The sequence below is a fragment of the Misgurnus anguillicaudatus genome, chromosome 12 (assembly GCF_027580225.2).
Source record: "Misgurnus anguillicaudatus chromosome 12, ASM2758022v2, whole genome shotgun sequence".
NCBI lineage: Eukaryota > Metazoa > Chordata > Actinopteri > Cypriniformes > Cobitidae > Misgurnus > Misgurnus anguillicaudatus.
The window spans coordinates 5,598,288-5,622,204 of record NC_073348.2 but is presented as its reverse complement, the minus strand read 5'-3'; positions in this window follow the sequence as shown (position 1 = coordinate 5,622,204).

Genomic DNA, 23,917 nt, shown 5'->3' with positions numbered 1-23,917 from the left:
AAGTTAGTTACCACACATATATAAGTATATCATTTTCTACTAGTAAAAGTATATTGTTGCAACTGTAAAGTAATTGTTCCTTTTTAACATTTAGTAAAAAATTGTAAAATGTATATTTAAATTAAAAAAGTATATTTAAATGTGAGCTATTACAACATTTTAGGATCTAGCTGTGCATATGGGTGGGATTTGGCACAACAGGCGTTTTCTAAATCTTTTAATAAATTTGTTGAATTGGCACATCAAGTGTTTTGTCTTTATTGAAACCTCTTCAATGGCACATTAAAAATGTGTTCTTGTGAACTTCACAGAAGTTCCAGCGGGTACTCCAGAAAGCAAGGTTAACTTACCCTCACATATATGTATTTGTATTTGCATATTTTTCATAAATTTTAATGGCAGGAACTAATGATTGCAAAAAAATTAGTACATGAGTTTAATTTATTGACAAAGAACTGCTGATAAAAGCATCAGATCTACTGTAGTATGTTTATTAAGCTCACGACTCTTTACGGCAGTTAATACAAAAATTTGCCACAAAAACCTGCATTCCCGTATGGGCTGTGGGTAGCATGCAAAAGAGGTTCATTCGAAGTGGCCAGTGTATAGTATGTTTTAGTTTATAGTTGTTTATAGTAAGTTGGTGATTGTATATCAACAGTAGGAACATGTTTGTGGGCATTTTATTTTGTGATTTCACCGAAACAAATGAGAGTGCTCAAGTGGCGTGTGTTATTGCTCAGCAACCACGAGCTGCGCTCTCCTTTTCGGAGCAGAAACTTCAAGAAAGGAAGACCCTGCATGATTTCAGAAACACATTCCTGCACCGGATGACCAACTGGAGATAGGCTGGCTTTTCTAATATATTCATTCGGGCCAAGAGATGTTTTAAAAAAAGTGGCGGGGACGAAATCGAACTTCCTAAAAAGTAAATCCAATCATTTATTTTGTACAACTGTTCAAGTGATCTTCTTTACAATATAGTCAGTATTTGCACTATTTTACAATAAAATAGTTGTTCATTTTATCATCATTGCATGATTATCTATTTTTTTATGTTACTTTTGCAAATGTATTTAAAGATTAAAATATGGAAAAAGTCAGTTTAGGAGGCAATTATCCTTTATTGAAAAAGGTGCAGTGGAGAGGTGAGTTAAGTGGAAAGTTGGTAATGCATCTTTTTTGGTGGGTTTATTATAAACAAGACCGAAATACAACGTGACTCTTATTTTGAAATTAGTCTGCTAATTTGATTTCAGATTAAGGAGACAAAAGTAACTCTTATAACAGTATAAAATATATTACCATAAAAACACTGAAAAGTAAAGATTGTTATGAATTATAAACATAAGTTCATAGGCAATCTCTTGGCATAAATCTGCGATATTCATTGTTTCATCTGTAAATATAAATTAGTGGGGTCCCCTGTTTTTATTAAAAATAAAATGCTACATGAATTTATAATTCTCATGCCACAAGGCTGACTATTATTTGTCCCAATTTTGCAATAAACAAATCAAAAAGATTTCTGTCTGAAATAAATATAAACTCTCAAGTGCGCCCCACGCTGCATTCTAGAGGAATTGACAGACGAGTCAATGTCTCTGCGTGGATTATTTTCACATCATTGACAGTAAGAATCTTAAGTAATCTTAAGGGTTAGGGTTTTTTTAAAATGATTCTCAAAAATTATTTCACACCAGTGGCGACGCTACACTCAGATTGATGGTGGGTCCAACCAGTCAGAAGCGACACTTATTGAGAAAGCAGAAGAAATCACCCATAAATTATAATTAGTGGTGCTTGCATTTATGCAAGGCATCACTATTATTATCTTGCATACTTATTATTAGTGGTGCTTGCATTTATGCAAAGCATCACTATTATTATTGCTCAGGGATATTATTATTAGTGGTGCTTGCATTTATGCAAGGCATCACTATTACTATTGCTCATACTTATTATTATTTATTTATTTATTCTTATATCTGGACACTTTTTCGGCTCGTAACTCGTCCCGCACGGTTTGTCGTAGACCAATGAAACAGGGCTCAAAACGACCGGCTTATTGAGGACACGTCTGCTATGACTTTTATAAGCAATCGGGTGCAAGATTTTCGAAAAGGGGGCAAAAAACCACCCAAAAAATCCCCTTGACTTAACATTGCGCCCAACTTTGATGGGTCATAGCTCCGCTCAAGGATTTTGTAGAAACATGTGGGTTACAACATTTGAAGAGGGTGGTAGGCTCTGTAAGAACATGGATCACAATGGGGTGTAAGTTGTACCCCTGGGGTGTAAGAGGCACCCGAAATTTCCCATTGACTTATAATGGGGCAGGAAACATGCCCATATAAGGGAATAAAAAAGTTCCAGATGGAATATCTTTGCTTTACAATGTCGTAGAGACATGGGGGTGGGCTCATTTTACTCAGACATCCAATCAATTTATCAGGGTAGTCCGAGAGCTAATAAGCCACGCCCCTAGCAACCACTTTTAGGCACCCTAGCAACATAAAATTTAAACAGTTATATCTCGGCATCAGAACATCGTAGAATCACGGGGGTTGGATCATTTTACTCGTGACTCGGAGGGTAATCACTGGCCACATCATTGGCCACTCCCAAGACACGCCCCTAGCAACCAAATGTGAGCACCCTAGCAACTGAATAAACAAAGCCTTATATCTCCGCATCAGAACATCGTAGAGACACGGGGGTTGGACCGTTTTACTTGTGACTCGGAGTGTAACAATTGGTCACATCATTGGCCACTCCCAAGCCCCGACCCTAGCAACCAAATAAGAGCACCCTAGCAACCGAATAAAAAAAACCTTATATCTCCGCATCAGAACATCGTAGAGACACGGGGGTTGGACCGTTTGACTCGTGACCCGGAGTGTAATCACTAGTGGATGTCAAATATTTCCCTAGCAACCAAATACAGTACCCTAGCAACAGTGTAAACAAAGCCTTATATCTCCGCATCAGAACATCGTAGAGACACGGGGGTTGGACCGTTTTACTCGTGACTCGGCATGTAATCACTAGTGGATGCCAATATTTTCCCTATCAACCAAATACAGTACCCTAGCAACAGAGTAAACAAACCCTTATATCTCCGCATCAGAACATCGTAGAGACACGGGGGTTGGACCGTTTGACTTGTGCCTTGGAGTGTTATCACAAGTGGATGCCAATTTTTTCCCTAGCAACCAAATACAGTACCCTAGCAACAGAGTAAACAAAGCCTTATATCTCTGCATCAGAACATCGTAGAGACACGGGGGTTGGACCGTTTGACTTGTGACTCGGAGAGTAATCACTAGTGGATGCCATTTTTTTCCCTAGCAACCAAATACAGTACCATAGCAACAGAGTAAACAAAGCCTTATTTCTCCGCATCAGAACATCGTAGAGACACGGGGGTTGGACCGCTTGACTTGTGACTCGGCATGTAATCACTAGTGGATGCCAATTTTTTCCCTAGCAACCAAATACAGTACCCTAGCAACAGAGTAAACAAAGCCTTATATCTCCACATCACAACATCATAGAGACACGGGGGTTGGACCGTTTGACTCGTGACTCGGAGGGTAATTACTAGTGGATGCCATTTTCCCCCTAGCAACCAAATACAGTACCCTAGCAACCGGATAAACAAAGCCTTATATCTCCGCATCAGAACATCGTAGAGACACGGGAGTTGGATCTTTTTACTTTTGATTTGGAGTATAATCATATACTGTCGCCCGAAATTTGCCACGGCAAGCACCACTTCACATTTTCTTCAGGAAATGTACCTATCTAGTTATTAGTGGTGCTTGCATTTATGCAAGGCATCACTATTACTATTCCCCATACTTATTATAATTATTATTCTTATGTCTGGACACTTTTTCGGCGCGTAACTCGTCCCGCACGGTTTGCCGTAGTCCCATGAAAGAGGGCTCAAATCGACCGGATTATTGAGGAGAGGTGTGCTATGACTTTTATAAGCGATCGGGTGCAGGGTTTCCGAAAGGAGGGCGAAAAACCACCCAAAAAATCCCATTGACTTAACATTGCGCCCAACTTTGACGGGTCATAGCTCTGCTCGAGGATTTTGTAGAAACATGTGGGTTACATTGTTTGAAGAGGGTGGTAGGCTCTGTAAGAACATACATGACATTGGGGTGTAAGTTGTACCCCTGGGGTGTAAGAGGCACCCAAAAATTCCCATTGACTTATAATGGGGCAGGAAACATGCCCATATAAGGGAATAAAACAGTTCCAGATGGGATATCTTTGCTTTACAGTGTCGTAGAGATAAGTGGGTGGGCTCATTTTACTCGGGCATCCAATCAGTCTCTCAGGATCATCCTAGAGCTATTAAGCCACGCCCCTAGCAACAATTTTGGGCACCCTAGCAACATCTTCCATAGACTGCCATTATAAAATGCCCAGATGGATATCTTTGCACCACAGTGTCATAGAGACATGGGGGTGGGCTCATTTTACTCAGGCATCCAATCAGTCTCTCAGGATCCTTACATAGATATTAAGCCACGCCCCTAGCAACCACTTTTGAGCACCCTAGCAACATAAAATTCAAACAGTTATATCTCGGCATCCGAACATCGTAGAGACACGGGGGTTGGACCGTTTGACTCGTGACTCAGAGTGTAATCATTATGGGATGCCATTTTTTTCCCTAGCAACCAAATACAGTACCCTAGCAACAGAGTAAACAAAGCCTTATATCTCCGCATCAGAACATCGTAGAGACACGGGGGTTGGACCGTTTGACTCGTGACTCAGAGTGTAATCATTATGGGATGCCATTTTTTTCCCTAGCAACCAAATACAGTACCCTAGCAACAGAGTAAACAAAGCCTTATATCTCCGCATCAGAACATCGTAGAGACACAGGGGTTGGACCGTTTGACTCGTGACTCGGCGGGTAATCATTATGGGATGCCAATTTTTTCCCTAGCAACCAAATACAGTACCCTAGCAACAGAGTAAACAAAGCCTTATATCTCCGCATCAGAACATCGTAGAGACACGGGGATTGGACCGTTTGACTCGTGACTCAGAGGGTAATCACCAGTGTATGCCAATTTTTTCCCTAGCAACCAAATACAGTACCCTAGCAACAGAGTAAACAAAGCCTTATATCTCCGCATCAGAACATCGTAGAGACACGGGGGTTGGACCGTTTGACTCGTGACTCAGAGTGTAATCATTATGGGATGCCATTTTTTCCCTAGCAACCAAATACAGTACCCTAGCAACAGAGTAAACAAAGCCTTATATCTCCGCATCAGAACATCGTAGAGACACGGTGGTTGGACCGTTTGACTCGTGACTCAGAGTGTAATCATTATGGGATGCCATTTTTTTCCCTAGCAACCAAATACAGTACCCTAGCAACAGAGTAAACAAAGCCTTATATCTCCGCATCAGAACATCGTAGAGACATGGGGGTTGGACCGTTTGACTCGTGACTCAGAGTGTAATCATTATGGGATGCCATTTTTTCCCTAGCAACCAAATACAGTACCCTAGCAACAGAGTAAACAAAGCCTTATATCTCCGCATCAGAACATCGTAGAGACACAGGGGTTGGACCGTTTGACTCGTGACTCGGCGGGTAATCATTATGGGATGCCAATTTTTTCCCTAGCAACCAAATACAGTACCCTAGCAACAGAGTAAACAAAGCCTTATATCTCCGCATCAGAACATCGTAGAGACACGGGGATTGGACCGTTTGACTCGTGACTCAGAGGGTAATCACCAGTGTATGCCAATTTTCCCCCTAGCAACCAAATACAGTACCCTAGCAACAGTGTAAACAAAGCCTTATATCTCTGCATCAGAACATCGTAGAGACACGGGAGTTGGATCGTTTTACTTTTGGCATGGAGTATAATCATATATGGTCCCCAGAATTTTGCCACGGCAAGCACCACTCACATTTTCTTCAGGAAATGTACCTATCTAGTTATATTTTATTCTTACATCTGCACGTTTTTTCGGCACCTAACTCGTCCCGCACGGTTTGTCGTAGACCCATGAAAGAGGGCTCAAATCGACCGGCTTATTGAGGAGAGGTGTGCTATGACTTTTATAAGCGATCGGGTGTAGGATTTCCGAAAGGGGGGCGAAAAACCACCCGAAAAATCCCATTGACTTAACATTGCGCCCAACTTTGACGAGTCATAGCTCCGCTCGAGGATTTTGTAGAAACATGTGGGTTATAACATTTGAAGAGGGTGGTAGACTCTGTAAGAACATACATCACATTGGGGTGTAAGTTGTACCCCTGGGGTGTAAGAGGCGCCCAAAAGTGCCCCAATGAAAAGTCAATGGGGGAAAATCCCATAGACTTAACATTGCAAAAATTTTGACGGGTCATAGGTACGAGTGAGGATTTTGTAGAAACATGTGGGTTACTAAATTTGAAGAGGGTGGTAGGCTATGTAAGAACATACATGACATTGGGGTTTAAGTTGTACCCCTGGGGTGTAAGAGGCACCCGAAAATTCCCATTGAGGAAACATGCCCATATAAGGGAATGAAACAGTTCCAGATGGGATATCTTTGCTTTACAGTGTCGTAGAGATAAGTGGGTGGGCTCATTTCACTCAGGCATCCAATCAGTCTCTCAGGATCATCCCAGAGCTATTAAGCCACGCCCCTAGCAACCACTTTTGGACACCCTAGCAACATCTTCCATAGACTGCCATTATAAAATGCCCAGATGGATATCTTTGCACCACAGTGTCATAGAGACATGGGGGTGGGCTCATTTTACTCAGGCATCCAATCAGTCTCTCAGGATCCTTACATAGGTATTAAGCCACGCCCCTAGCAACCACTTTTGAGAACCCTAGCAACATAAAATTCAAACAGTTATATCTCGGCATCCGAACATCGTAGAGACACGGGGGTTGGACCGTTTGACTCGTGACTCACAGTGTAATCATTATGGGATGCCAATTTTTTCCCTAGCAACCAAATACAGTACCCTAGCAACAGAGTAAACAAAGCCTTATATCTCGGCATCAGAACATCGTAGAGAAACGGGGGTTGGACCGTTTGACTCGTGACTCGGAGTGTAATCATTATGGGATGCCAATTTTTTCCCTAGCAACCAAATACAGTACCCTAGCAACGGAATAAACAAAGCCTTATATCTCCGCATCAGAACATCGTAGAGACACGGGGGTTGGACCGTTTTACTCGTGACTGAGAGTGTAATCATTATGGGATGCCAATTTTTTCCCTAGCAACCAAATACAGTACCCTAGCAACGGAATAAACAAAGCCTTATATCTCTGCATCAGAACATCTTAGAGACACAGGGGTTGGACCGTTTGACTCGTGACTGAGAGTGTAATCATTATGGGATTCCAATTTTGTCACTAGCAACCAAATACAGTACCCTAGGAACCGAATAAACAAAGCCTTATATCTCTGCATCAGAACATCGTAGAGACACGGGGGTTGGACCGTTTGACTCGTGACTCAGAGTGTAATCATAATGAGATCACAATTGTTTCCCTCGCAACCAAATACAGTACCCTAGCAACCGAATAAACAAAGCCTTATATCTCTGCATCAGAACATCGTAGAGACACAGGGGTTGGACCGTTTGACTCGTGACTGAGAGGGTAATCATTATGGGATGCCAATTTTTTCCCTAGCAACCAAATACAGTACCCTAGCAACAGAGTAAACAAAGCTTTATATCTCCGCATCAGAACATTGTAGAGACACAGGGGTTGGACCGTTTGACTTGTGACTTGGAGTGTAATCATTATGGGATGCCAATTTTCCCCCTAGCAACCAACTACAGTACCCTAGCAACAGTGTAAACACAGCCTTATATCTCCGCAGCAGAACATTGTAGAGACACAGGAGTTGGACCGTTTTACTTGTGACACGGAGTGTAATCACTGGCCACATCATTGGCCACTCCCAAGCCACGCCCCTAGCAACCAAATTTGAGCACCCTAGCAACCGAATAAACAAAGCTTTATATCTCCGCATCAGAACATCGTACAGACACGGGGGGTGGACCGTTTTACTCGTGACTCACAGGGTGATCACTAGTGGATGCCAAGAGGTATTAAGTCACGCCCCTAGCAACCAAATATGAGCACCCTAGCAACGTAATAAACAAAGCCTTATATCTCCGCATCAGAACATCGTAGAGACATGGGGGTTGGACCGTTTGACTCGTGACACGGAGTGTAATCACTATTGGATGTCAATTTTTTCCCTAGCAACCAAATACAGTACCCTAGCAACAGAGTAAACAAAGCCTTATATCTCAGCATCAGAACATCGTAGAGACACGGGGGTTGGACCGTTTGACTCGTGACTCGGAGTGTAATCATTATGGGATGCCAATTTTTTCCCTAGCAACCAAATACAGTACCCTAGCAACAGAGTAAACAAAGCCTTATATCTCAGCATCAGAACATCGTAGAGACACGGGGGTTTGACCGTTTGACTCGTGACTCGGAGTGTAATCATTATGGGATGCCAATTTTTTCCCTAGCAACCAAATACAGTACCCTAGCAACAGAGTAAACAAAGCCTTATATCTCCTCATCAGAACATCGTAGAGACTCAAGGGTTGGACCGTTTGACTCGTGACTCAGAGTGTAATCACTAGTGGATGCCAATATTTTCCCTAGCAACCAAATACAGTACCCTAGCAACAGAGTAAACAAAGCCTTATATCTCCGCATCAGAACATCGTAGAGACATGGGGGTTGGACCTTTTGACTTGTGACTCGGAGTGTAATCACTAGTGGATGACAATTTTCTCCCTAGCAACCAAATACACTACCCTAGCAACCGAATAAACAAAGCCTTATATCTCCTTATCAGAACATCGTAGAGACATGGGGGTTGAATCGTTTTACTCGTAACTGGAAGTATAATCATATACTGTCCCCAGAAATTTGCCACGGCAAGCACCACTTCACATTTTCTTCAGGAAATGTACCTATCTAGTTATTATTATTATTATTATTATTCTTATGTCTGCACGTTTTTTCGGCGCGTAACCCGTCCCGCACGGTTTGCCGTAGTCCCATGAAAGAGGGCTCAAATCGACCGGTTTATTGAAGAGATGGTGGCTATGACTTTTATAAGCGGTCGGGTGCAGAATTTCCAAAAGGGGGGCGAAAAACCACCCGAAAAATCCCATTGACTTAACATTGCGCCCAACTTTGAAGGGTCATAGCTCTGCTCGAGGGTGTTGTAGAAACATGTGGGTTACAACATTTGAAGAGTGTGGTAGGCTCTTTAAGAACATACATCACAATGGGGTGTAAGTTGTACCCCTGGGGTGTAAGAGGCACCCGAAATTTCCCATTCAAAGTCAATGGGCGAAAATCCCATAGACTTAACATTGCGAAAAACTTTGACGGGTCATAGGTCCGAGCGAGGATTTCGTAGAACCATGTGGGTCACAACATTTGAAGAGGGTGCTAGACTCTTTCAGGACGTCCCCCACAATGGGGTGTATGGTTACCCTAGCAACCGTTTTGGGCACCCTAGCAACCTATCCCATAGACTGCCATTATAAAATGCCCAGATTGATATCTTTGCACCACAGTGTCATAGAGACATGGGGGTGGGCTAATTTTACTCAGGCATCCAATCAGTCTCTCAGGATCCTTAAAGACTTACTAAGCCACGCCCCTAGCAACCACTTTTGAGCACCCTAGCAACATAAAATTCAAACAGTTATATCTCTGCATCAGAACATCGTAGAGACACGGGGGTTGGACCGTTTTACTTGTGACTAGGGGTGTAACAATTGGGCACATAATTGGCCACTCCCAAGCCACGCCCCTAGCAACCAAATTTGAGCACCCTAGCAACCGAATAAACAAAGCCTTATATCTCCGCATCAGAACATCGTAGAGACACGGGGGTTGGACCGTTTGACTTGTGACTCGGAGTGTAATCATTATGGGATGCCAATTTTTTCCCTAGCAACCAAATACAGTACCCTAGCAACAGAGTAAACAAAGCCTTATATCTCCGCATCAGAACATCATAGAGACACGGGGGTTGGACCGTTTGACTTGTGACTCGGTGTGTAATCATTATGGGATGCCAGTTTTTTCCCTAGCAACCAAATACATTACCCTAGCAACAGAGTAAACAAAGCCTTATATCTCCGCATCAGAACATCGTAGAGACATGGGGGTTGGACCGTTTGATTCTTGACTCAGCGTGTAATCATTATGGGATGCCGATTTTTTCCCTAGCAACCAAATACAGTACCCTAGCAACAGAGTAAACAAAGCCTTATATCATTGCATCAGAACATCGTAGAGACACGGGGGTTGGACCGTTTGTCTTGTGACTCGGCGGGTAATCACTAGTGGATGCCAATTTTTTCCCTAGCAACCAAATACAGTACCCTAGCAACAGAGTAAACAAAGCCTTATATCTCCGCATCAGAACATCGTAGAGACACGGGGGTTGGACCGTTTGACTTGTGACTCGGAGTGTAATCATTATGGGATGCCAATTTTTTCCCTAGCAACCAAATACAGTACCCTAGCAACAAAGTAAACAAACCCTTATATCTCAGCATCAGAACATCGTAGAGACACGGGGGTTGGACCGTTTGACTTGTGACTCGGAGTGTAATCATTATGGGATGCCATTTTTTTCCCTAGCAACCAAATACAGTACCCTAGCAACAGAGTAAACAAAGCCTTATATCTCCGCATCAGAACATCGTAGAGACACCGGGGTTGGACCGATTGACTTGTGACTCGGAGTGTAATCATTATGGGATGCCATTTTTTTTCCCTAGCAACCAAATACAGTACCCTAGCAACAAAGTAAACAAAGCCTTATATCTCCGCATCAGAACATCGTCGAAACACGGGGGTTGGACCGTTTGACTTGTGACTTGGAGTGTAATCACTAGTGGATGGCTATTTTTTCCCTAGCAACCAAATACAGTACCCTAGCAACAGATTAAACAAAGCCTTATATCTCCGCATCAGAACATCGTAGAGACATGGGGGTTGGACCGTTTGACTCGTGACCCGGAGTGTAATCACTATGGGATGCCATTTTTTTCCTTAGCAACCAAATACAGTACCCTAGCAACAGAGTAAACAAAGCCTTATATCTCCGCATCAGAACATCATAGAGACACGGGGGTTGGACCGTTTGACTCGTGACTCGGAGGTTAATTACTAGTGGATGCCAATTTTTTCCCTAGCAACCAAATACAGTACCCTAGCAACAGAGTAAACAAGGCCTTATATCTCCGCAGCAGTACATCGTAGAGACATGGGGGTTGGACCGTTTGACTCGTGACTCGGCGGGTAATCACTAGTGGATGTCAAATTTTTCCCTAGCAACCAAATACAGTACCCTAGCAACTGAATAAACAAAGCCTTATATCTTCGCATCAGAACATCGTAGAGACATGGGGGTTGGTTTGTTTTAGTTGTGGCATGGAGTATAATCATATACTGTCCCCCGAAATTTGCCACGGCAAGCACCACTTCACATTTTCTTCAGGAAATGTACCTATCTAGTTATTATTATTCTTATGTCTGCACGTTTTTTCGGCGCGTAACTCGTCCCGCACGGTTTGCCGTAGTCCCATGAAGTAGGGCTCAAATCGACCGGTATATTGAAGAGATGGTGGCTATGACTTTTATAAGGGATCGGGTGCAGGATTTCTAAAAGGGGGGCGAAAAACCACCCGAAAAATCCCATTGACTTAACATTGCGCCCAACTTTGACGAGTCATAGCTCCGCTCGAGGATTTTATAGAAACATGTGGGTTACAACATTTGAAGAGGGTGGTAGGCTCTGTAAGAACATACATGACATTGGGGTGTAAGTTGTACCCCTGGGGTGTAAGAGGTGCCCAAAAATGCCCAATGAAAAGTCAATGGGGCAAAATCCCATAGACTTACCATTGCAAAAATTTTGACGGGTCATAGGTACGATTGAGGATTTTGTAGAAACATGTGGGTTACTAAATTTAAAGAGGGTGGTAGGCTATGTAAGAACATACATGACATTGGGGTTTAAGTTGTACCCCTGGGGTGTAAGAGGCACCCGAAAATTCCCGTTGAGGAAACATGCCCATATAAGGGAATAAAACAGTTCCAGATGGGATATCTTTGCTTTACAGTGTCGTAGAGATAAGTGGTTGGGCTCATTTCACTCAGGCATCCAATCAGTCTCTCAGGATCATCCCAGAGCTATTAAGCCACGCCCCTAGCAACCACTTTTGGGCACCCTAGCAACATCTTCCATAGACTGCCATTATAAAATGCCCAGATGGATATCTTTGCACCACAGTGTCATAGAGACATGGGGGTGGGCTCATTTTACTCAGGCATCCAATCAGTCTCTCAGGATCCTTACATAGGTATTAAGCCACGCCCCTAGCAACCACTTTTGAGAACCCTAGCAACATAAAATTCAAACAGTTATATCTCGGCATCCGAACATCGTAGAGACACAGGGGTTGGACCATTTGACTCGTGACTCAGAGTGTAATCATTATGGGATGCCAATTTTTCCCTAGCAACCAAATACAGTACCCTAGCAACAGAGTAAACAAAGCCTTATATCTCCGCATCAGAACATCGTAGAGACACGGGGGTTGGACCGTTTGACTTGTGACTCGGAGTGTAATCATTATGGGATGCCAATTTTTTCCCTAGCAACCAAATACAGTACCCTAGCAACAGAGTAAACAAAGCCTTATATCTCCGCATCAGAACATCGTAGAGACACGGGGGTTGGACCGTTTGATTCTTGACTCAGCGTGTAATCATTATGGGATGCCAAATTTTTCCCTAGCAACCAAATACAGTACCCTAGCAACAGAGTAAACAAAGCCTTATATCTCCGCATCAGAACATCGTAGAGACACGGGGGTTGGACCGTTTGACTTGTGACTCGGAGTGTAATCATTATGGGATGCCAATTTTTTCCCTAGCAACCAAATACATTACCCTAGCAACAGAGTAAACAAAGCCTTATATCTCCGCATCAGAACATCGTAGAGACACGGGGGTTGGACCGTTTGATTCGTGACTCAGCGTGTAATCATTATTGGATGCCAAATTTTTCCCTAGCAACCAAATACATTACCCTAGCAACAGAGTAAACAAAGCCTTATATCTCCGCATCAGAACATCGTAGAGACAAGGGGGTTGGACCGTTTGATTCTTGACTCAGCATGTAATCATTATGGGATGCCGATTTTTTCCCTAGCAACCAAATACAGTACCCTAGCAACAGAGTAAACAAAGCCTTATATCTCCGCATCAGAACATCGTAGAGACACGGGGCTTGGACCGTTTGACTCGTGATTCAGAGTGTAATCACTATGGGATGCCAATTTTTTCCCTAGCAACCAAACACAGTACCCTAGCAACAGAGTAAACAAAGCCTTATATCTCCGCATCCGAACATTGTATAGACACGGGGGTTGGACTGTTTGACTCGTGACTCAGCGTGTAATCATTATGGGATGCCAATATTTTCCCTAGCAACCAAATACAGTACCCTAGCAACAGAGTAAACAAAGCCTTATATCTCCGCATCAGAACATCGTAGAGACACAGGGGTTGGACCGTTTGACTCGTGACTTGTAGGGTAATCACTAGTGGATGCCATTTTTTCCCCTAGCAACCAAATACAGTACCCTAGCAACAGAGTAAACAAAGCCTTATATCTCTGCATCAGAACATCCCAGAAACACGGGGGTTGGACCATTGTACTTGTGACTCGGCATGTAATCACTAGTGGATGGCAATTTTTTCCCTAGCAACCAAACAGTACCCTAGCAACAGAGTAAACAAAGCCTTATATCTCCGAATCAGAACATCGTACAGACACGGGGGTTAGACCGTTTGACTTGTGAGTCGGAGTGTAATCACTAGTAGATGCAAATTTTCTCCCTAGCAACCAAATACAGTACCCTAGCAACCGGATAAACAAAGCCTTATATCTCCGCATCAGAACATCGCAGAGACACGAGAGTTGGATCGTTTTACTTTTGGCTTGGAGTATAATCATATATTGTCCCGAGAATTTTGCCACGGCAAGCACCACTCACTTTTTCTTCAGGAAATGTACCTATCTAGTTATTATTCTTCTTCTGATCCCCACTTTTACCAATTGTAACTCCTCCTAGAGCTTTCAAGCTACACCCACAAAACTTAACAAAACTTTTAAGACTGGTCCGTAGATTTATGCTATGACTTTTCTAACTGATGGGACCCACCGAATTCCTAAACGGGGCGCTCAAACACCCCAAAATTTCCATTGACTTAACATTACGACCAACTTTGACGGGTCATAGCTGCGAACGAGAAATTTGTAGAAACTTGTGGGTTATCACAGTTGAAGAGGCTGGCAGGCACTGTAAGAACATACATCACAATGGGGTGTAAGCTGTACCCCTGGGGTGTAAGAGGCACCCAAATTTCCCCATTGACTTATAATGGGGCAGGAAACACGCCCATATAAGGGAATAAAAACGTCCCAGAAGGAATATCTTCATTCTAGAGTGTCGTAGAGACATGGGGGGGGGCTCATTTTACTCAGGCATCCAATCAGTCTTCCAGTATCTCTACAAAGCTATTAAGCCACGCCCCTAGCAACAATTTTGGGTACCCTAGCAACATCTCCCATAGACTGCCATTATAAAATGCCCAGATGGATATCTTTGCATCACACTGTCATAGAGACATGGGGGTGGGATCATTTTAGTCAGGCATCCAATCAGACTCTCAGGATCCTTACAGAGTTATTAAGCCACGCCCCTAGCAACCAAATATGAGCACCCTAGCAACACAACAAACAAAGCCTTATATCTCCGCATCAGAACATCGTAGAGACACGGGGGTTGGACCATTTTACTTGTGGCTTGAAGGGTGATCATTATGGGATGCCAATTTTCTCCTTAGCAACCAAACTTAGTACCCTAGCAACGGAATAAACAAAGCCTTATATCGCTGCTTCAGAACATCTTAGAGACACGGGGGTTGGACCATTTTACTTGTGGCTTGAAGGGTGATCATTATGGGATGCCAATTTTCTCCTTAGCAACCAAACTTAGTACCCTAGCAACGGAATAAACAAAGCCTTATATCTTCGCATCAGAACATCGTAGAGACACGGGGGTTGGACCGTTTTACTTGTGGCTTGAAGGTTGATCATTATGGGATTCCAATTTTCTGCCTAGCAACCAAACTTAGTACCCTAGCAACAGAATAAACAAAAGCCTTATATCTCCGCTTCAGAACATCATAGAGACACGGGGGTTGGACCGTTTTACTTGTGGCTTGAAGGTTGATCATTATGGGATGCCAATTTTCTGCCTAGCAACCAAACTTAGTACCCTAGCAACAGAATAAACAAAGCCTTATATCTCCGCTTCAGAACATCATAGAGACACAGGGGTTGGACCATTTTACTTGTGGCTTGAAGGGTGATCATTATGGGATGCCAATTTTCTCCTTAGCAACCAAACTTAGTACCCTAGCAACGGAATAAACAAAGCCTTATATCTCTGCTTCAGAACATCTTAGAGACACGGGGGTTGGACCATTTTACTTGTGGCTTGAAGGTTGATCATTATGGGATGCCAATTTTCTCCCTAGCAACCAAACTTAGTACCCTAGCAACGGAATAAACAAAGCCTTATATCTTCGCATCAGAACATCGTAGAGACACGGGGGTTGGACCGTTTTACTTGTGGCTTGAAGTTTGATCATTATGGGATGTCAATTTTCTCCCTAGCAACCAAACTTAGTACCCTAGCAACGGAATAAACAAAGCCTTATATCTCTGCTTCAAAACATCATAGAGACACGGGGGTGGGACCGTTTTACTTGTGGCTTGAAGGGTGATCATTATGGGATACCAATTTTCTCCTTAGCAACCAAACTTAGTACCCTAGCAACGGAATAAACAAAGCCTTATATCTCCGCTTCAGAACATCTTAGAGACGCGGGGGTTGGACCGTTTTACTTGTGGCTTGAAGGTTGATCATTATGGGATGCCAATTTTCTCCCTAGCAACCAAACTTAGTACCCTAGCAACGGCATAAACAAAGCCTTATATCTCTGCTTCAGAACATCATAGAGACACGGGGGTTGGACCGTTTTACTTGTGGCTTGAAGGGTGATCATTATGGGATGCCAATTTTCTCCTTAGCAACCAAACTTAGTACCCTAGCAACGGAATAAACAAAGCCTTATATCTCCGCTTCAGAACATCTTAGAGACGCGGGGGTTGGACCGTTTTACTTGTGGCTTGAAGGTTGATCATTATGGGATGCCAATTTTCTCCCTAGCAACCAAACTTAGTACCCTAGCAACGGCATAAACAAAGCCTTATATCTCTGCTTCAGAACATCATAGAGACACGGGGGTTGGACCGTTTTACTTGTGGCTTGAAGGGTGATCATTATGGGATGCCAATTTTCTCCTTAGCAACCAAACTTAGTACCCTAGCAACGGAATAAACAAAGCCTTATATCTCTGCTTCAGAACATCATAGAGACACGGGGGTTGGACCGTTTTACTTGTGGCTTGAAGGGTGATCATTATGGGATGCCAATTTTCTCCTTAGCAACCAAACTTAGTACCCTAGCAACAGAATAAATGTAAGCTTCATGCTAATCATGTTAGCTTCATGCTAGCTTTGTGCTAATCATGCTAGCATCATGCTAATCATGCTAGCATCATGCTAGCTTCATGCTAATCATGCTTACATCATGTTAGCTTCATGCTAATCATGCTAGCATCATACTTAAACATACTAACAGCCAGATAGCCTACTAAACTAAACTTCTGTCAAACCGTTTTAAACGTTCAGGCTACGCTTTTTCAAGCCAACATAAAGTTTGTCCTCAAACTTTAATATCTAGTTCGAAGCTGATGTTCCTTTGGAAAAAATATAAAAAATCTAACAGTGTAATAATGTCTAATTATGTGAATATTTTAATCTTTAAATAAAAAAAATGCCTAATTTAACACGGAGTGTACTTCAATTTTTTTTTACAGATATTTAGTTATATATACTGCAATCTACACACGCTTTTATCACAGTGATGGCCCCTAGCGGAGTCAAGTGGGATAAGGTATAGCTAAGAGTGCTTCAGACCAACCTTCCGAACGAACGACTTACAGAAGTGATACGTAACTAAGACCGTTTCGGGAAACACGTATTAACGATAAGGTACAGCTTAAGGTACAACTTAAGAACGACGTAGAGCTAAGAAGGTTTCGGGGAACGCAGCCCAGGTCTCTTCGGCATCGCCTTTAATTCCGTGGTCGAGAGATTCCAGGAAACGCAGAGACAGGCTGCAGGTTTCAGACGATATCTCCCTCATCGAGATTGCTATGAGGCCGCCGGGCATGGTCAGCCCCAACCATCTTGTAGCTACTCATATAGAGATCAACAGAGACAAAGTGTAGCATCTCGTGCTCCCCCTCAGAGCACACAGGGGACCGAACAATGCTCTCAATCACGGAGAGCTGGACCGAGGTCTGATCTGCGCAACGTCATACTAGCAAGGAAGGCTTCAGCGAAGAAGCGGTCCTAGTATTAGACGTAGCGGAGGCTCCCTCTGCCAGGGCGTAGCGGTGGGCACCTCAGTATACGGTGCCCACTGTGTCTCAAAACCCCCTGCACATCTTGACGTCAGCTCTACCGCACGTAGCGCGGCAGGGCAGGGCGGTCTTCATTTCACAAAGTACACAAAACACACCAGAGACCAGTCTCGAGCGACTGGTTCCTTTGATAAATTACATTGCCGCTTGGAGAAAGCTGCCAAATGTATCTAAATGGGTCATAGGCACAATCAAACACGGTTATGCCATTCAGTTTTAATGCCAGTCACCTCGATTTCCGGCGTGCGGCCCACGGCGGTGCGACCCGAGCAGACTCTATTTTTAGAACAAGAAGTAAACTCACTCTTGTGCACACACGAGAGAAACACGTGGTTTTACAGTTTTACAGCCACTATTTTATTGACCCAAAGAAGGATGGCGGGTTATGCTCCAGTCTGGATCTCAGAGAATTACAATGTGACACTGACGACAGATGCATCTCTCACAGGTTGGGGTGCGATTATGGAAGGCCTTCAAGGTCAAAATCGCTGGAAACCGCATCATCAGCTTTGGCACATAAATTGCCTGGAAATGATGGAGGTATGGTTTGGACACAGGCATTTCCTTTCAGACCCGAGGGGCCATCATGTTCTTGTCCAGACAGACAACACATTGGTGGTCTCGTACATAAATCACCAAGGAGGTCTACGGTCATGGAAACTTTACAAGCTCATACAACAGATTCTCCTTTGGTCGCAGGACAAGCTGAGCTCGCTGAGGGCAGTCTATATACCAGGCCACTTGAATGTGGCAGATGCCCTGTCGAGACAACAATCTGCTCAAAGAGCACAGAGATGATAGCAAAGAAGTAAAGCTAACGAAAGCAGCCATGGCACTGAACGAGCAATCTTTATTATAATCCAAATGGGCAAACATTATTAACTCATTCACCCCCAGCCTTTTTGAGAAAAGTTGCCCACCTGCATTTTTGTGATTTTAACAAAAGTTTCACAAAATTCCTTGCAGGAAATTTTTTTTCTATAAATATATAAACATACAAATTATATCAAATTAAAGAACACACCCTCTGCTTTCAAACAAACAATAAACAAACAAACAAACAAAATGGGGAAAAAACGTTTCATTATATATTTACTTTTTCTACTTAATTTAACCACTGAAATATGGACATTTCTCTTCAAAAATACAACATTTTGAGCAAAAAGCTTAAAAATTTGCGTTTTTGTAAAGAAATCTATGTTAGAGATCAGACTCAGAATGACTATCAAACATAAAGGCAGTAAATAATAATTCATTTAATCTTTTTAACTTCCGTTTTTGATAAATTCGTTTTGGTGGATAAAAGCGGTATTACACTTTCACTTTGAAATACGTCCAGAAAAGCATATTTATTAGTTAAATATGAACTCATAAATGACGAGATAACTCGTCAATGGCGGTAAATGAGTTAAAACCACCAAATCTTGACAAAATCTCCATGATTTTAACTCTTTAATTGCCAAGTTCATAGGTGATGTCACTGATTTGTGAAAAAACACAAAATGACAGATTTTCAATATTATAATAATCAATATTATAACCATCATAACTAATTTTTTTTATTGCAGAGCCATGACACCTTTTTATCATGCATTCTTGGTTGTTGGTGGTTTTTCCTTTTGCAAAGAGGTAAAATGTTTCATTTTAACTGTTGATCACTATGTGCCACCTTTAACCCTTTAGTAGGCCTGTGCAAAAACAAAGCTTAATTTCTGGCTGGTACATTGAGTTAAATGGAGTATAACTCGGGTGTGTGTGCATGGGTGTGTGTGTGTGTTTTTGTCTAAAACCTCTCTTTTCACTATATTGTTCCTATCTATTTGCTGATAAACTAATATAACTTATTAGTTTATCTCAGGAATACTCTACTTTGATGTTACTGTATAATATTACTAAGTGAAACGATTTATTACTAGTAACACCCAGCCTTAGCATATAGCCTGCTAGCATCACCAAACGGTGTCGGCTAACATTAGCATTTGCTTACCGTCTGTTTACTGCAAATCTGCTTTCCGTGCCGATCGAATGGCGGATTCATCCGATGTCTGTTTTTCAGACCTGAGCTAACCAGAGAGGCGTGCTGTGGAGGAGCTGCTACCCAGACATCGTAGATCCATTATGCTGCGCAGCGTGGCTAACTTAACCTTGACCCCAGACTTCCGCAAGCGAACGTCTCCCACGCGATGTAGCTTCACAGACTGTGTTTGGGTGAATGGAGACTAGGGCTGCAGCTATCGATTCTTTTTGTAATCGATTAATCTAGCACTGAATCGATCGATTAATCGAGTAATCGGATACAATTTTTTGTGTGTTGTTTTTAAACTATGCATACAAATGCATAACGAAAATGACTTGGCTGTAAAATGTTCAAGCATTTGGCTTTTTTCTAAAAAAAACAGAGGTATTTGGCTCCAAAAAAAAAGCCTATTTATTTCAATTTTATTTCCTATTTATTTCGACTATTGGAGTGCTGAGCGATTTGGAGCTATTCATCGTTTTGAGATGTTGTCATCTGGACTGGCTTCATTAAATTGAACATATTGTTGGTATAACCCCTCGGACAGTCATAATATAGTAGATGCCGACGCATGCACTGCCATTTATCCTGGTGTACATATTCAGCATTCATCCACGTTTGCCGGATCCATGGATAGCTGTCAACAGTAGCATCACAATGGCTTCCATATCCACCATGCTCCGGTACCTGCCGAACCAACTCTTGGAATTTAACACTTGCCGTGCCCCATCAAACCTCTCCTCTCTGAAGCAACTGAGCATCCTTCGCCGACCCCGCTATGTTCATAGAGGGTCGCGTCGACGCCTTGTTTACTCTGAGACCACTACTGAGAGCTCAATCCCGAGCCTCTGGACAGCTGCTAGCGCCGGCGCGCACCAACGTCCTCATCGGACACGTCATCAGAGCGCTCTTGGCTCAGGTCGTTGGTAAAGTGGACACCATCTTCAACTCTTAGAATTGATCTGTTAAACTGTCAGTCACTTACCAATAAGGCATCTTTTAATAACAACTATATATCTGATCAGAACCTTGACATTATGTGCCTCACTGAGACATTGCATAAATCTGAAGTATATTCTGCACTAAATGAATTGTGTCCCCCTGGCTACTCATATCTGGAAAAAGCTAGGGGTAATGGACGTGGAGGGGGTTTGGCGGTTATTTATCGTTCTGATTTGCACATGTCTGTACTAACTTTGCAAAAGCTGTCAACATTTGAATGCTTGGCATTTACATGTGAAAAACCCATTCCCCTTACAACTAGGGATGCACCGAATCCAGGATTCGGATTCGGCCGAATACTGGGCTTTTTGATGGGGTTCGGGTTCGGCCGAATCCTAGATTTTTTTTCCACCGAACCGAACCCTTGGCTTGCGCAACGCTGGTCGACGTCATGCGGCCGTTGATTACACACATCGGGTGCTGACGTGAAGATGAGCTCTTTCTTTCGGTGAGCCTTAGGGACTGGACACACCAAAACTTTTAAACACGGCTGAAAACGCCTTGAGGACGCCAAATGCCAGCTGTTTTTCAGCCGAGCGCTTGGTAGCTGTGATGCTTCAGCTGTGAGCCGGTTGGTTGCTGTGGTAATGTCCCGCCCCTCCTCCACTGTAATTGGATGGCCGTGTGAAGACTGACATTGACGAGCGGAGCTTCTCACTCAAAGTTAAATATAGTTTTCAGCGCGGAGCTGCTTGCTTATTGGAAAAACGAGCGTGTCGCAACGCATCGCTTTCATTATGCATAGGCTTATGGTAATTGTCAAAATAGTTTTTCTAACTTGTCATCCTGGCATAATGTACAGTTAAAATTAAATAAAATGAAAAATACACTGCTGTGGACGTTGTCTACTTCATTAATGTGTTTTACTGTGTTAATGGAATAAGGATGCGAGTAGGATTCGGTATTCGGTTTCGGATTCGGCCGAATCTTAAACGGTGGATTCGGGATTCGGCCGAACCTAAAACATCTGGATTCGGTGCATCCCTACTTACAACTATCCTCATATACCGGCCACCAAAACCACATCCATGTTTTATTTCCGAATTAACTGAACTACTTCTGTCAGTGTGTACCACATCAAACAATGTTGAAATTCTTGGAGATTTTAATATGCATGTTGATTCTCCCACATACATTAGACCTCATTATAACAAATTTTCCTGTCAATAATGTTCATGTGCATGATTTAGGCATATCTGATCACAGTGCCATATCATTAGATTTTTCAGTCCCGACTTCACTCACTAAGCCCAAATTTAATATCTGCTTCCGCAAATCAAAAGAAATTAACCCTGAACACCTTTCTTATGACCTACAAAACCTGACCCTGTCCGTCCATCACTCTGCTCCCGATGTTTGAAAACAGAGGGTGTGTTCTTTAATTTGATTTAATTTGGCAGTAGCATTCAGCGACTGCAGTACATCCAGAATTGTGCTGCCAGGGTCCTGATGAGGATGCGTAAAACTGAGCACATCACACCCATCCTCCATAAACTCCACTGGCTTCCTGTTAGGTTTAGGATTGAGTACAAGATCTGTCTCCTTATCTATCATTGTGTCTACGGCAGTGCACCATTGTTCCTAAAAGAACTAATCAATGGTCATAATCCAATCCGACATCTCCGTTCCGCTGATAGTCACAAACTCCAGGTCCCTAAGTCCAAACTCCGCACTATGGGAGATAGGGCCTTCCAGGTGGTTGCACCTCGACTGTGGAATTCTCTCCCCAACTACCTGAGATCACCACAGTCCTTAGAGGTTTTAAAAATAAATTAAAGACCTATTTATTTTCTATTGCATTTTCTTAATATGTGACCCGCTCTGGCGAAATGAGTCGGAAGTCGCAACGTTCCGTTTTAAGATATGAGCCGATAATGTGGAAAAACAATGAAATTATCAAAAAAAAATATTTTTAGCTAATATCAAAGAACAGACATTAAAAAATAATCTCCCAAAGTTTCGTAGTCCAAATAATTGAGTTAAGGTGTTTAAATGACTATTAAAGTGAAACAGTTTTACTGGAAATGAACATTGCTTCTCTCAAATCCTCTCGTCACCTCCGAGCATTTCGGGGGATCCCCTGAAACGTCACTCTCTCTCCAAATATGGTGTTACACGTTGTTTTAGAGCCAATCAGAAATCTTCATAAAGGCTGATCATTTGTCAATGGGAAACCCCGGGGCACACGACTGGTCCAGCCATCCTCCTGTCATACTCACAGCACTCTCCTCTCCTATTTAACTCCTTTTTGAATTGGTTACAGTGTTATTGTCAACTAACCTACACAAAGATATGATTGCATAGGCAAGCATTATTGTTTTCTTTTTGCTTGTTTCTCTGCCTCTCAATTTCTCTCACACGCGAACGTACGCGCGCACACACACGCGAACACACACACACGTGCGCGAACACGCGCGCACGCACGCACACACACACACACACACACACTGTTTTGTGGGGACATTCCATAGACGATTACTCAAACCCCAACCATCACAGAAACCTTTCTGTTACTTCACATTTTTTAAGCATCATTCTGTTTGATTTATAAGCTTGTTTCTTGGTTTACTGTAATGGCATTTATATTAATGTCTTTGGTCAAATTAAGCTGTAAAATAAATAGTTTATCCCTTTAAAAATGCAATGGATTTTGAAAGATATCTACAAAAAACGGGCAAAAAACTTTAAAGGCGTTTTTCTCAGGTTTTCAGTTGGAAAAAGAGGACAGACAACCTTAATTCAAATGTCTATATCTTTAAAACCATTCAAGACTTGACTTTGACTTTGACTAGGATATCATTTGAAAGCTTATGGTCTCCTCTTTTCATTGATACCAAAATCTCAATTTTGAAATTTGGGTCACTGTGACTCATTTTGCTGGATCAGGTCACATATAATCTTGTTCTTATGCTCCTCTTAATTGTTTTTATGATGTATTGTTTTTACCTGTGTACCTGTAGCACTTTAGTGTTTATAAGTGCCCGTGCCAACAATTAAACACTTTTCAACAGGTTTCATGCTGTAATCTAGCCCTGACATCAAAGTAAATAGAGCCCGACCGATGTACAGATATTAGGGAGTAAAAAAAGACAGATAACGATATATCGGCCGATATTCTTTATGTGTATATTATAGTTCAGTATGTACTACAGTATATTATACTACAGTACTGTACATAGAATACACTATATACTTTAACATAATA